At 43.0% G+C, this 14650-nt stretch overlaps 1 long non-coding RNA gene across 1 annotated transcript; it reads left to right on the top strand.

Moving 5' to 3' along the window:
• The first annotated feature begins 4555 nt into the window (after nucleotides 1-4555).
• LOC125944885 (uncharacterized) lies at nucleotides 4556-13290 on the top strand. Its single transcript, XR_007466579.1, has 3 exons — nucleotides 4556-4648; nucleotides 8550-8606; nucleotides 13243-13290. It is a non-coding gene; the product is annotated as an uncharacterized LOC125944885 (long non-coding RNA).
• The last annotated feature ends 1360 nt before the right edge of the window (nucleotides 13291-14650 follow it).

Here is a 14650-nt window from a genome sequence, read left to right as displayed (position 1 = left end):
AGGCTACGTTCACACTTGGTCTCGAAGCTGTCGGAAGCGGCAAAATCTTGCAAAAATCCGCCCGCCTAGGCAGAAAAAAAATGTGGTTGATCCCTCTTATATAGGAATCGGTATAGAACACGAAAGTGAAACGTGTCTTCACAGAAGTAGTGTAATGTTTATTGCACATTGATATATAATGTCTAATGGTGTTTTGTGGCTAAAGCGCCCTTAGGCGTTGATGCACCCACGCTGACGCCTGGTGGCACGTCTCCTCCATCACGACTACCAACGTCGATGACCATGAGCAACCGTCGTGCATATGGAAGCTGCACTACGCTGCACGCGCTAGCACAACGCGAAAGACGAAGCACGTAACTGACACACTAATACAACTCGCAAGACAAAGCACGTAACTGAATCGTCACCGAGTCAAATCAGCGCGTACAGCGCGTCGTAATTGCAGCCTCCGCGATCAACTTCAGAAACATTTTCAGAGCTAATTGCGGAGGCCACGCTCCGCTGTCCTGAGTACGGTGAACGCCAACTAGTAGTGCTTCTGCGAGAACGTGTTGGTAGTGCTTCTTGATGCCAGCGTCCCTTCGAATGCTGGCATCGAGGCGTCGTAGTGCTGAGACCACCGAAGCGTTCACTTTCGGTGCGCGTTAGTGTCATAATGCAGTACTTCTCTTTTCTGCTCGTAGGCACCGGCACCGCCCCGAGCAAGAGCGCGGGTACACGGAGGAGTGTTAGATATATAAGGCGCGTCTGTGTAGCTCTCTGCAAATGCGTTTGTGGCGCAATGGGTTAAACGCTCGGCGATCTATCGTAGCGGACCGAGAGGTCGTGGGTTCGATTTCCAAATTTTGCATGTTTGTGGAACTTTTTCTTCTGGTTTCTTTCTTTGTATTATGATCGTGTGACGTATTTCCGTGACGGAAATACGTCAGTGAAGTCTTGGTGGACCCCGGCATAAAACACTTTCGTGTTAAAACAGGCAGGAAAACCGCGAGCCAAATCGGTCTCGGGCCGATTTTTTCGCCATGGCGAAGCGGAAACGTGGCGGAAAGTCGTTTTGCTTCACTGCAAGCTACACTAGCATGTAAACAACCGGTCCTAAGATTGAACATGGCACCAAAAGTGTAGGCTGTAGGCTGTAAAAGAACCAGCCCTTGCTCTACGACAAGAGTGGCACTAAAACGTACTGTCAGCAATACTCGCGATAGTATTCAACGTCGCGCGAGTGGAGGTGCGGCAACGAAGCCTTGGCGTGACCCAACTTATCGCGCTTTTGCAAAGCCAGGTGAACCCACCACCGCCGTTTCCGAGGTGTCCGCGTCTTCCGTTTATTCATTGTCCATTTCCAGAAAACAAGTAGGTAGAAGTACAAAAGCCATTTCTTCTTCCACTTCTACGGCAAACAATAGTTAGGCAGATTCCTCGTTGGCGCTCCATAATTCTCCTCGCACGTGTACGGTATGTTGCAGAAGTCGCGGGGTGCTTTTCTCGTCGCGACGATAGATTGGGAGCGTAGGTCTCACGTAGGACGCGCAGGCTTTGGCGAGTCCCAACACAAGGGCCAGCCCAGGTTTTAGCTGTGGTGTTCGCGTTGCCCCTTTGGTGTCCTGGAGGCACCGACAATACGAAATGATGAAATTTTATTACAACTTGTAAATAAAAGCTATTAAAGAAATATTATCACGCCTAGGCACCAACCTGTGACTCAGCGCTACCGCGCCCGTGTGAGGAGAATTACGGAACGCCAACGAGGAATTTACCGAAGGTCGCAGATGACACGCGAAGTTGCGTAAAATGATCACTTTTGATGAGGGTATGTGGGTCAAAGAATGAACATACCGCTCGAAATAATGCGATAATGAGCGCCACCACGCCGACAAACGTACGAAGACTAGATGGATCTGGACGAAAACGGCAGCGGCAGCCGCGGCGGTAGCAAAACAAATGTGAACAACTTGGACAGGCGCGGAAAAAATTTTCCGCCCGCTTGCCGCTTCCCAAGTGCGAGCGTAGTCTGCGCGAGAAACGTTTCTTGTTTGCAATTGCGCCGCTACGGAAGGCTGGTAATTACTGTTGTGCTGTTGAATCCCAAACCAGCAATTACGGAAGGCTGGTAGTTGCTGTTTTGTTGTGGAATCCCAAACCAGCAATGTACACAGGAAGTGGTTGATGACAGCAGTGAAATTCCACCAACTCGCAACAGAATGCACGAAACAGACAGCCGACAAGCATGCATGAATTACTGCTGTGCGCAGTACAGCATAAGTAAACACTTGTTGCAGGCGCTGACAGTTCTCGTCGGAGTTCACGCGTCCTGAGAAATTGATTATGTGCACGATGCACTGAACAAGACTCCGGTTCATTCCTGCATCACTAGTACACCAATCAGTCGAGATTCTGTGAGGTACAAGGCCGCTTCCTGTTTGCACTGGCGTAAGTGAAGCAGAAATGAGTTGCACGCACTACTTATAAAATGCGTACACATGCAATATCTATGCTGTGCGGTGAAATATTCTGTACAATTCTGAATCTGTTGACGTGAAGGCAAATGACGGCAGCACGCTCGCACACAGCGGAAGACACAGCAGCCCATGCACTTGCCGCAGGAAATGCAACCCTCTCGTACACTGTAAAAGATTTCCGTAATTTTACAGCAAAAACCTACGTAAAATTTACGTAGACCTTTCTGTTTTATGAAAAACGGCGGGATTCTACGTAAAAAAGACGGACGTGAGCTCCGTTTATGAAAAACGGCGGTATTCTACGTAAAAAAGACGGACGTGAGCTCCGTTTTTGAAATACGGAGAGCCGTCCGTAATTTCATGTGGAGGGCAACTGAACATGTAATGAGTGAAAAATGAACACGCAAATAATATAACGAAAAGACACTGTCTACTCTAACGGCCAGTTACATATATCACCATAGATAACGCTGTTTGAACATTATTCGCGTGCGTGTATAGTAAACACACAAAAAGAAGCAGGTAGGGTTTGAGCGGTGGCGCTGCTTACCACCCCTTCATCGCGCCTACACGCTGGGTTGGATTCCTCCAGCACAAGCAACTGTACTGAGTACTCGCTAATGGCGGACGGTGGAGGTGGTGTTCCTGTCGCATTTGTGATTTCACACTAAATAGGAAGGAATCGGCGATGGATTGTTACACAAGTAAGTGATTTACGTGTCCTTTTTTCGTTGTTGGTGCACGTCGCTCGTGCGAAATGCTCCGTGACGGCCGGTGATGGGCTCAATTGTCTTGTGTGAGCACGCTCTTTAACGAGATTCCTTGGCCATGAGGATTGACAAAGCGACATTGCGAGTCTGTGATAAAGGGGTGTTGCATTTTTTGTGTTAGAATGCATACTCACTACAACTGAGACGCGTAGGCAATATTAGCGGCATTGACGCCTCTAGTAGCTCCTTCGTCGTCTAATGTGGCCGCTGGTTTACGGACGTTAGCATTCCAGTTAGTACTGTGTTGTGCTGTGTGCTCGGCGTTCCAAAATTAAGTGAAGGCGTTGTACCCGTTAGTATCTCTCTCGACGCGGTGCAACGTTATGTTACCAATATTCGGTGACGCATTGCATCACAGTGAAATTTTTAGCCATTATTATAAGCTTCGGACGCAGTGCCTTGGCTGGGCGTGCATAATCGCAGTGTTCACGCCCGGGATTGGAAGATTGCTTATGTATGAAGACCTCATTGAGCATGTTCGATGTGCATGCCCCTTCATTACTATCAAATGACGGTGGAGCGTGCTTACTGCCATAACCTTGTGCCACCTGCAGTGGTAGGGAACACGGGTGTCACACGGTGCCATTTCGTTTGTAGTAGAGCCCGAGCAATCGTGCACGATCGCAATTGAAAGTTGTCCGCGTGATACCCGTTAAAAGTCATTGCAAAGGAAACGGATTATTTTCTACCTGGCAATCTGTATTCGTTTTTTTTTGACAGCTACCAGGCTCACGATTAACGTTCTGACGCAGTACGTCAGCATATCTCGTATTCTGGGAGGGAGGATTGCCGCTTAAGTTCTGCCCATATGCGGCCGTAATTGTAAAACAAATGCAAGCGAAAAGTAATTTTTAACTTAACCTTGACATAGAATAGTGGTGGCCAAACGTGCATTACGGACATTCCAAAGTTATATATATTCCTAACAAGTGTAAAAACAAACCAAACTATATGTCAACACTGATGTTGAAGGGAGGTTCACACTTACTGTCTCGAGTTGCATAGACTAATTTTCAGCTTACACGCATCATTGCAATAATTCTAAAATGCGTGCATGTGTTGTAAGTTATGCAGGGCAAAATTACTGTCAGCTCATTTTTCTAATAGAAAGTGCTTCATAAAGTTTTTTTTGCAAAAAGTTAAACGAGGCCATTAGCACTGTATAAAATACTGTGAGCTATCTCACAGCAATAACAGTAACTCAGTGACGAGCTTATATGCAATAGTGTAATTGTATATAAAAATGTTTGTGCTTTGCTTTGGATGACCAGTCAAAAAGTAACTGATATCAGTATTTCATTTGCAGCTGTTGCACCAGTGAAGGATGTCTGTGTGCCGCCTTGCATTCCGTTTCTCAGTCATGGGGGCCTGCTTGCAACACCAGTGGCAAAGCAGTCTTGCATTGTGCTATTTGTTCTGGTAAGCTGTGCCATTCTATCGTATATCAGTCATGCATATGCAGTCCTAATAGATATTGACTGCAAATGTTGGTCGAATGACAATGCCTATACAAGTATAATAATTGTTGCAGATGCATCCAAAAGATAAATTATGTTTTGTTATTCCTGGGGCAACCAATTGGTTCAGCATGAGGACGTCGACTTGAAAGTGGGATTGTTTCATACTTGTCTCGGTTGCACACGAGTTGTGTTCAAAAAACACTAATAGCACCAGATTTCGGGATATGAGGCAACAGATAAAACATGCACCAATAAAAATTCTTCGTTTACTTTGCCTCTATGAGTATGCAAAAACACCTGCATACTGACCTCTAACACTGTCATGCATGGGCTCCATGGTAACGAAGTGTAGCCACAGTTAAGCTCACTGTTAGCCACTGCTCAGCTTACTATAATAGGTGAAGATGCCTCGACGGATTTGCGTGTGACATTGGAAGGTATCATAACAAGGTAAAATATAGCTTCAGCACACAGCTGTGTCACGTGGTGAGATGACCAAAATATATGAATATTTTGAAGGGAATGAACAGCACTACTGCCAGAATGAAGTGAAGGTGAAGGGCACAGCAACACATTCCCTTTATCCTGTCTATGGCACCATTCAGTTCCTTCCTATACATGCACCAACCAGCCCAGTTCAGAACGCTCTAGCAGTTCATCTGAAATACCTTAATTTGTCTAGAAGATTAAGTGTACACACACGTGTATACACTGTGGGGGCTATTCTGCGAGTTTTGTATGTTTTGAACATGTGCCATGAGGATTCTTCATTGCTCAAAACTTGATATACAACTGCACAAAGCAGCATCAATAGCTACGTTGCTTCCCCATCTTGTGTCGAGGGTCTGTGCATGTTTCCTAAGATAGTCCTTGTGTCGTCGTCCTGTTTGTCCTACATAATTGCTGCTGCAGTGCAGTAGGATGTTGTAAACAGCACCAACTGCACTTCCTATGATCTCCAGCACATACTTCTTGATGCAAACTTCTTGTCTTGACCTGGTCCGGTTGACATTTTCGTACCTGACCAGTTTGTTGGCCCTGAAAATAAAAAAGGTAGTTCCAACTCTCCCTAGCAATTTGCTTGAATTGACAGCTTCCTTTGTGTACCTATTGTATAGCAGTGATATGCCTTGGCTTCCTTGAAGTACTCCGACTGAAGACTTCACCTATGTTCAGCTCCGTTAAATGCTTCTTGGCCACGCATGGCGAAAGGCAGTGCGAACACACTCTTAAAAGCAACCATACTTGGGTCTTGAAGCTCCCCTCCACTTCGTGGTAGTGGCCTTGTGTTCCTGTAGCAACAACACGCTTCAGTGTTCAAGTGCGCTAATAGGAAAGGCCAAGACACTTTTGAGTGTGGGGCATAGATCCAGCACGATGCTCACCACAGAAAACCTTCAAGCCAGATATTGGAGCTTGCCTTCCAGCAGTTTTACTTCCATGAGCACACCTGGCACTGTGGAGGAGACATTAAAAAATGGCTGAACTCCTTGAGTAGCCTTGCTTGGCAACTTCTCACAGACAAAAACACTGTCAGGTAACCGTAAAACACTAGCTATTGTGGGCACGAGTGTAGTAAAGTTATTTTGCTTCATTGGCATTTTTCTCCTCTATATTAGGTGAAGTAAGGCTACTAAATGGGTAGAGTGATTTTCTTCCTGTCTTCTCTGCAGTGCTAGATGAGTTCACGTACGGGGAAAAACTACCACTAGACAGTGATCTTCCATTTCTGGACCGCAGGGTTTTCATTGGTTAGTGTTATGTATGCTGGAGCTATGTCCCATGTTTGGAGGAGGGTATTCTGCCTTCCGCATCGGCACACTCTTTCGCTGTGAAGCTCATCACAGGAACACCAAAAGGCGTCCTCAAGAAATCGAGGCATCACCAAGTGGAGGAGAGCTTCTGAACCCATGTCTAACATTTCCTTAAAGTGTGGTGGCCACTGTTATATCATATTCACAAGGTCAGTCATAGTGTCAAAGAGACTGTTGGGAAAGCTGGAACATTCCTTTTATTTTTCACGTCGAGCAATTGGGGTACATTGTGCGAAAAGGGTGACTGGGACCGAGCCTTGACGCAAAGTGTAGCAAAAGGCAGAACAGCAGTTCATCAACTGCGCGGTTGTTGTTTACATTATCCCGCTATCCAGCAGCTGCAACTACGCAGGACAACAAGCCTAGTATATATATATATATATATATATATATATGGTTGTCTGTAAACAAAATTCTTTGCCTGCATTCATGTTGTGTAGCCTTCTCCCGTCTTTTCGTGCTGTCCCCAAGTAATCGCATAGGTACACTCTTACATAACTTGCAATTATAAGATTCATGCTTGGGAATATAATCGGAAACTGTGCCATATGGATGACATAATTCATTACACGTGGTGTTAAAGTGGCTGTGCAGTCTGGGTAAGGGCTTCAAATCTGCTTGTTATAGCAATTCATAAGTTGCTTCCAAAACTTGAGATACAAAGATTCAAGCTATGTCCGTGAAAACAGTGCATCATGTTACAAGGAACTGTTAGAACACTCATAGGAAATAGCTCGGTATTGCGAGAGGTTGTAGAAACTTGCTTCAACTTGCCTTCTACAGCATTTTATAAAGATGCTTTTTTAACTCCCGCATCTGTCGTGTTGTCTCATCACAAAACTGTAAACAAATATGAGTATTATGCCTTGAGTTTCAGTAAAGACTACATGAATATGATTAATCCTTTCCGACGCTATGCACACAATTCAATACACCAAGATAGTGCATTAATAGCAATGGCATTGATTAAAGTAAGGATATTTAAAATGTGTCCCGTACATCTTCCAACTCTTCTAATTGAAATAGTGCTGCATGTTTGAATTACACAGGCAAATTGTTTTAGTAAAGGAAGTATTAAGGTAGATGGTTGGGTACTTTGCTTGGTGTATGTAATTGTATGTATGTCACTTCTTTCATCGTTTTTCACAGTTTGTTGCACCAGTCATAATTTTCGAATGGCTGGATAGGTGCTATTCAAGCCTGGTAGACATCAAATAGTTGATGTTTGCAAATCTGATGTACTTGCACTGAGTTTTTGCATGGAGTGCACATTCCATAAACTTGACAAACTCACTAAAGAACTGAAAACTCCTAATCTATTGTACTTCTGCAAGCATTTTATGAATATGAAGATGTAAGAAATGCGGTGAAGCTAAGTTTTCAATCAACACAACTAATTGGCATGTGAAAGGGTCAAGGAAAGAGGCTCCTTGAAACAATTTTTCGAAACATCGCAACATACCACCTGAGGGTCTCCAACCTTCACCTCTTACTACTGTTTTGCAAATCACAATATTGACTGAATGCAATATTTTTCTGACCAGTCTTTCATGTAATGTAAAGAAAGTTAACACGCCTAGTCTTACATGAAGATAAATTCGAAATCATTTATTTATAGCACTCACTTAGCAGCAGTTCTGAACTTTTCTTTATCAGTATAGTACTTGTGATTCACCTTTGTATTGCTGAGTACAGGTAGAGATATGGTTAGTTGTTTACTAGAAAGGATCCCGAATTTTCCACCTTCTGATTGTAGCTTAGACCGTCACTTGTACTTCACAAGGAGTGGACTGTGGTAGCTAGGAAATATAGTTTTACTGAGAATTTCCATGCATGCAATTTTGTTTCTGTCTGCTAGCATGTTTGTATTACAGCATGAATTTCATAGATTAGAGGCTCCATGAAGGTACATTCTGTCGTTGAATGTCTATGAGATGGTTAAGCAGGTTGACTGTATCTAGTTACAACTCCTCATGTCCTGTGGCAGTTACGTTTGTGTGGTTTGGTGCTGTCAGTGTAAGCTTAAGATTTCTTTCCTTCTCCCAGGAAGGACACAAGCATTGAGGAGCCATTTGACCTGCCACTACACTGATACGGTATTTGGTAGGTTCTATTACAGGTTTTCTTTCGTGTAGTAGTACCTGCTATAATTCTGTATAACGTGTTCAGACCTTTAGTCAGCGGGCTGTTTGACAACAGGTGTTTACAAATGAATAACTAACAAGATTTTCAAGGTCATTAGTGATGCAATCGTGGCACACTGCTGCATTTTTCTGCAAATTAATTGATGAGCCATCCAGCAAGTGCTGCTCTCCTGCCTTAATGCACAAACCTTCAAATACTGTTAACCCTATATCACAAGTGTACAGAAAATGGAGATGACTCTTCACAGCGACAAGTTCATAATGTTTACTTACATGCAAAAGGGAGTCAAACGTCAGGTACACATTTTAAGTTTTCCAAAACAAGTTCATCATCATAGTGCATAAATGAACAAGTACCTTAGCGCAATAAAAATACACAGGCACAAGAAAGGGAGACAAAGACAAGCGCTTGGTGACTCAGAAGTGTGTGACATATATGGTCCAACCAACTATTATTTTCTAAGTTTTCTTCTACTGATCCAGGATTCCTGTGACTACTTGCCTTAGGTAACATACTCTGTTGCCTTCTTGCCCTAGAAAACATAACTAGTGCCTTCTTGCAGCCCTTTAAACTGGCAACATCTTCACCACCGACAGTAGAGCATGTGCACATAAATTCAACTAGACAAGCCTGGTGACCACTTAATTTTGGTGAACAAATTTTATTTTGGGCCCGAGCCTGACGACAATGAAATCAATGATATCTTCTATTTTGTTGTAGCGCAAGCTGAACGACAAGGACAACAGAAACGCAAATTTGACGCACAGCCAGCGTTAACGTTCAACAACAGATTTGTTTCCAGTTCTCATCACTATATATACCCTGAAAACGTCATACAACACGTGTAAAAGCTCGGTAAACATGAACTAAAAAAAACGGGAACCACACGCATGCAGTTTTTTAGCAACATAGATTGACAGACATGTAGACGTTTAACGCGAACAAAGATCGCATCATCTTCCACCTGCTTCTACTCATGATAACTGTTTTTTTTAAATCTAGGCTTGCGCTTGCATCTTTGGCAATGAAGGGCAAGAAAACCATCAGCAGCCAGGTATTTACTTTGTTATTGTGTTCTCGTAGCCTGTCATTTACACATCTACCAGTTTGACTAATGTAGGGCCGTCCACACTCAAAGGAATGTCGTATAAAACACACGTGATGCAATCAATGAATTTGTTTTTATGTTCATTTTCGCATGCAGTATCCGCAATTCTTTCTGGCTTTGTCTTCCTACACAGGCTCCCCAATTTATTAGGAGCTGAAAAAACTATGTTGATATCAGACCTTCCAGCAATCTTTCTTCTCTGGGAGAAACTATGTATGTAAGGGATGACAGCAACCTTTCTTTTCTTTATGTCGGTGTTTGTACCATTCACTTGCTCGGAACCTTTTTTCACTTGGCTCGGGTAACCAGCGCCACTTAAACGTGAGACTTGCCATCTGAAGCTATTGTGCATTAGGTGCCGGCATGGCTTCTTGAGCGCTTCACTGAAACACACCTTCATGATTCCCCCTCTTCAAGTTTTGTATGCACGGAATGAAATCGTAAAAGTGGCTTACTTGCCCTAGGTTCTTAACCCCAGCAGGTTTTGTTATCGGTGAGCACAAAATTAATGTGAAGGAATCCAAACTTCCCGTCACATGGCTATCCTGCACCTAATGCACGATTGCTTCGAACGGCAAGTCTCACATTTAAGCGGCTTTGTTTACCCGAGCCATGTGCTCATGTCAGTCGCAGCAGGACTGCTTAAAAAGGCACAGCAAAAAGGTTCTGAGCAGGTATATGGTACAAGTACCGATATAAAGAAAAAGATTGCTGCCATGCCCTACATACATAGTTTCTCCCACAGATTAAAGATTGCTGGAAGGAGTGACATCAATGTTGTTTTTTCGACGCCTACTAAATTAATGAGCCTGTGGGGGAAGTCAAGGCCTGAAAGAATTTTGGATACTGCATGCGAGAAGGAACATAAAAGCAAATTCATTGATTATATCGCGTGTTTTGTATACCGCATTCCTCTTGGGTGTGGAGGGTCCTACATTGGCCAAACTGTTAGATGTATAAATGACAGGCTATGAGAACACAATAACAAATTAAATACCCTGGCTGCTGACGGTTTTCTTGCCCTTCATTGCCAAAGATAAGTGCAAACCTAGATTCAAAAAAGCAGTCATCATGAATAGAAGCAGGTGCAAGATAATGCGCTGAACTATAGACACTAGAAACATATCAACATTTGGTGACGCATGCATCAGTAAGCCTTCAATTTCATTATCCTCGAAAGAGCTTGATTATCTTTGTTCGCGTTAAACGTGTACATGTGTCAATCTGTGTGGCTAAAAAAACTGCGTGCGTGTGGTTCCTGGTTTTCTTTAGTTCATGTTTACCGTGCCTTCACACGTGTTGTATGACGTTTTGAGACTATATATAGTGACGAGAACAGGAAATAAATCTGATGTTGGAAGTTAACACTGTGTGCATGTCAAATGTGCCTTTCTGTTGTACCTGTTGTTCAGCCTTGCGCTGCAATAAAATAAAAGATGCCATACAAATAAGCCCCTATAGCTACCCTCATTGTTAGTTTCGCAAGAAAAAGAATTGTCTTTGAAAATAAAATATATAAGCACCTGTTCAGTTGAAAGCATTTTTTTCTGGATTCTGCTAAATCCGCATTTTGAATTATCCCAAAGAAAAAGTGTTGTGGCTATGGCCCTAAGAATATTTTGGCACAGACTGCAGGCAAATAGCATGAATTCCAACTAATTACCACGGAGTATCCATGCTACGATATGAAGAAGTAAACCTTTGAAACCACAACGTTGCACATGTGTGTGTTTTTATCTGCATCTATTAGCAGCACGGAATTTGGCCATCCTGTTGCTATTGAAGTCGCAGACATTTGGGCAAATAGCTCTGCCCTCGTTGACTCTCAAAATCCACGAGAAGCGCTCATGTTTGGGCGTTGCTTTAGTTTCAGCTTTACTTTAAAATTTCTTTAGGAGAGGCGGGATTCTTAAAAAATTCCTAAATTAAGCACGTCACGGAAGTAATGCTGTCTGGAAGGACATGTTGCATAATTTGTTTGGTTGTGGGGTTGCAAGTCAAGGAATGGACAGAATAAACGGTGCCTGTAGAACACAGAAATACTGCCTGTAGCTGCCACATATGGGGTCCATGTGTACTTGTTGCAGGTTCCTTTACGTCGCGAAAGTGCTACAGGTTGCTTCGAAAAGGACAGACTGACAAAACGGCAAATTTTTGGGTGAACACAGCGCATAATTATAACTTTTTAAGGAGATGGAGATAGTATGTTGACGCACTGACGAACATAACTTTCAATTATCATTGCTTAAGTAAAAAGTATATTGCACATTGATACTTTCATGACAAAAACCAACCAAATCTGAAAGAGGCTGAAAGGCACACATGTTGTATTGCAAGGCATGCTTTCTTCATATTGTTGCTAATGTATAAGCTGGTCATCTGGACAGTACCTCTGGCTTGGTTGTTTTGCATCGGAATTGTACAACATGAGTGTTTTGAGCTCGTTTCAAGAGTGCTTCATTGTTTTGGGAAAACAGTGGAATCTGCAAGGTTTTCTATTAGAGCAGTGAAAGTTGAAAGCCGTGGTCTGCAGTATGGTGGGGGTCGTGGTAGCTCTACCTACATGCAGAAAATGTAATCTCTGACTGTCAATGTGCACATGAGAGTTTTGCCTGTTCCAAGTGAGCCATCAAATAACTTGGGTAGATTTCATCTGAAGTTTTTCATGTTATAACGCTAGGAACATATACCAACAAGGCAGAGTATGACATTTTTTTAGAGCACTGGTAGTTACATTTGTGACTTGGAAATCATTTATTGTTGATGTATCTGACTAAAAACGGTGATGATGGTGGTACAGTAAACCTTGTTACAAGAGGCACCCAAGGGACTCGGGAAACATGTCTGTTGTAACCAAGCTCTCTCGTAACCAAAATTCTAAAAACACTGAGGAGTCGGACTAGACCACTTTATTATACATGAGCACCAAAGTGTGTTTAAACTCATCTTTTATGCGAACAGAGCTGTCTCATGGAAACATGGCTATAGCTCCAGAGTTTGATTACCGGCATACAAAGCGACCAGCACCGTATACGCTGTGACAGAAATCCAACTCAATGGTACTCTGTCACAGAGTCGGTGTGGGAGCGCGACGATTATAGAAGCATAATGGCAGAAAATTCAGTGAAATTGGTAGTCTCAACCATGTGAGGAATGACAGCCGGCTGCGGAACGAAACAAAATAGAGCCAAGGGAGTGAAAATTGCAGCGCATACCGGTTAGTACGACGTTAGCCGCATTACGTGAGCGTGTCTGGGTTGTGTCTCTTATAAATAGTGAAGAATTTGCTCTAGGGACATAAAAAAAGTTGTCCTTAGTAACCGAGTGTCTCTTGTACCATGTCTCTTGTATGCAATGTTGTTAACATGGCGAACATAGGAAAACCAACCAAACCATTTTGAAATGTCTCTCATAACCGAGTGTCTCTTGTAACGAGATTTTACTACTAATAAAAAGTCTTAATTCATAGTTTTTTTTCCTTTTCAGGCAAAGGCAGGAGGCATCTGCAAGCAACCAGTCATTCCGATTCTGAACCAGTCGTTCTAGTCAGACCATTTCTAGTGTCTTATCTTGCAATTTTTTTTCAGTAAAGCATAATAAACACGCAGTTTCGTTCAGATTCAGGTGGCTTGTTGCTTTTTGGGCACGAATTTGTATGTATGCTTTGTACACGTCATGTACGGAACTCAAATGCAACATGACAACACTGACACGAAGCGTTACACAAGGAGGAAACGTGCACACACAGCATTTTCAGTGTGGTGTATGTCCACTTATGTGCATTGATTTCTGCCCAATTTCAAGCTATATCTGATGTGAGTTAGCCATGTTGTAATGTACAACTTGTATAACTTATTTCAATGAAATAAACAATTTTCTCATTTGCTGGAGATATACACCCGCATCATCATTTACAAAACAAATTTTGCACCTGTTGATACGAAGCAAGATAAAGCTGAACAAGTTCGTACGGATTCATGGTACAGGCACGCAAGCATAGAAGACATGGACACAAGAAGAACAAAAAAAAGGTGTTTCTGTCTTCCTTTCTGTTCTTTTTGTGTGTTTTATGTGCATACCTTTCCTCACTACGGTCTGTCCGTTTTTAATTAGGAAAGTACGGTGCTCAATTTACAGAATTTCCGTTCTACGGAGCTCACCGTTTTGTATTTGGAAAATACAGACAATTCCGTGATCACAACTACGGAAATAACCATTTTCCATTCGACGGAAATCACCGTTTTCCATTCGACGGAACTCTCCGCTTTTCCATTCGACAGGAAATCCCCGTTTTCCATTTTACGGAACTCTCCGTTTTGCATTCAACGGAAAAAAATTTTACAGACTATCCGTTTGACGGAAACGCTGTTTTTCATTTACGGAAAAGGGTCCGACAACGTTTTACCTTCAACTTTCACCGTAAACTGAAGAAATTTTTTTACAGTGTATGAGGGAGCAGGGCGACGAAAGCTTAAAAAAAAAGCCTTACGCTTTTTTTCGCGTATTTAGGTTTTCTAGCGCAAAGACGCAGCGAACAAGCTATTGCTATGGGAGTAGGTATAGCCTGGTCACACGTGCATTTTCACGCGTATAGCCGTCCTTGACTTGTGAAACGCACTTCGCCCCGACGAGGACGACGCCATCTACGCTTAACGGAAATTAACAATTAATGATGTCTTCTCCGATCGCACGGGTCGTCTCAATGATGCGTTGTCGAAGACTGGTCCATTCAGTGGCGCGATGAGAGACCGTTGGTCCAAACGCCCACTGTACCTGTCGTACTTACTGTATGTTACTGAGCTTGATTTACTTTTTACTTAATTTCTGCACAAGCACACGCGAGGGGGGGGGGATTCCATGTCTTTGATATACATGTATAAAGTCTGCTTAAACT

This window comes from Dermacentor silvarum, chromosome 4 (assembly GCF_013339745.2).
Source record: "Dermacentor silvarum isolate Dsil-2018 chromosome 4, BIME_Dsil_1.4, whole genome shotgun sequence".
Taxonomy (NCBI): domain Eukaryota; kingdom Metazoa; phylum Arthropoda; class Arachnida; order Ixodida; family Ixodidae; genus Dermacentor; species Dermacentor silvarum.
Note: the sequence above shows the minus strand (reverse complement) of the source record. Positions and strands in the feature narration are given on the sequence as shown.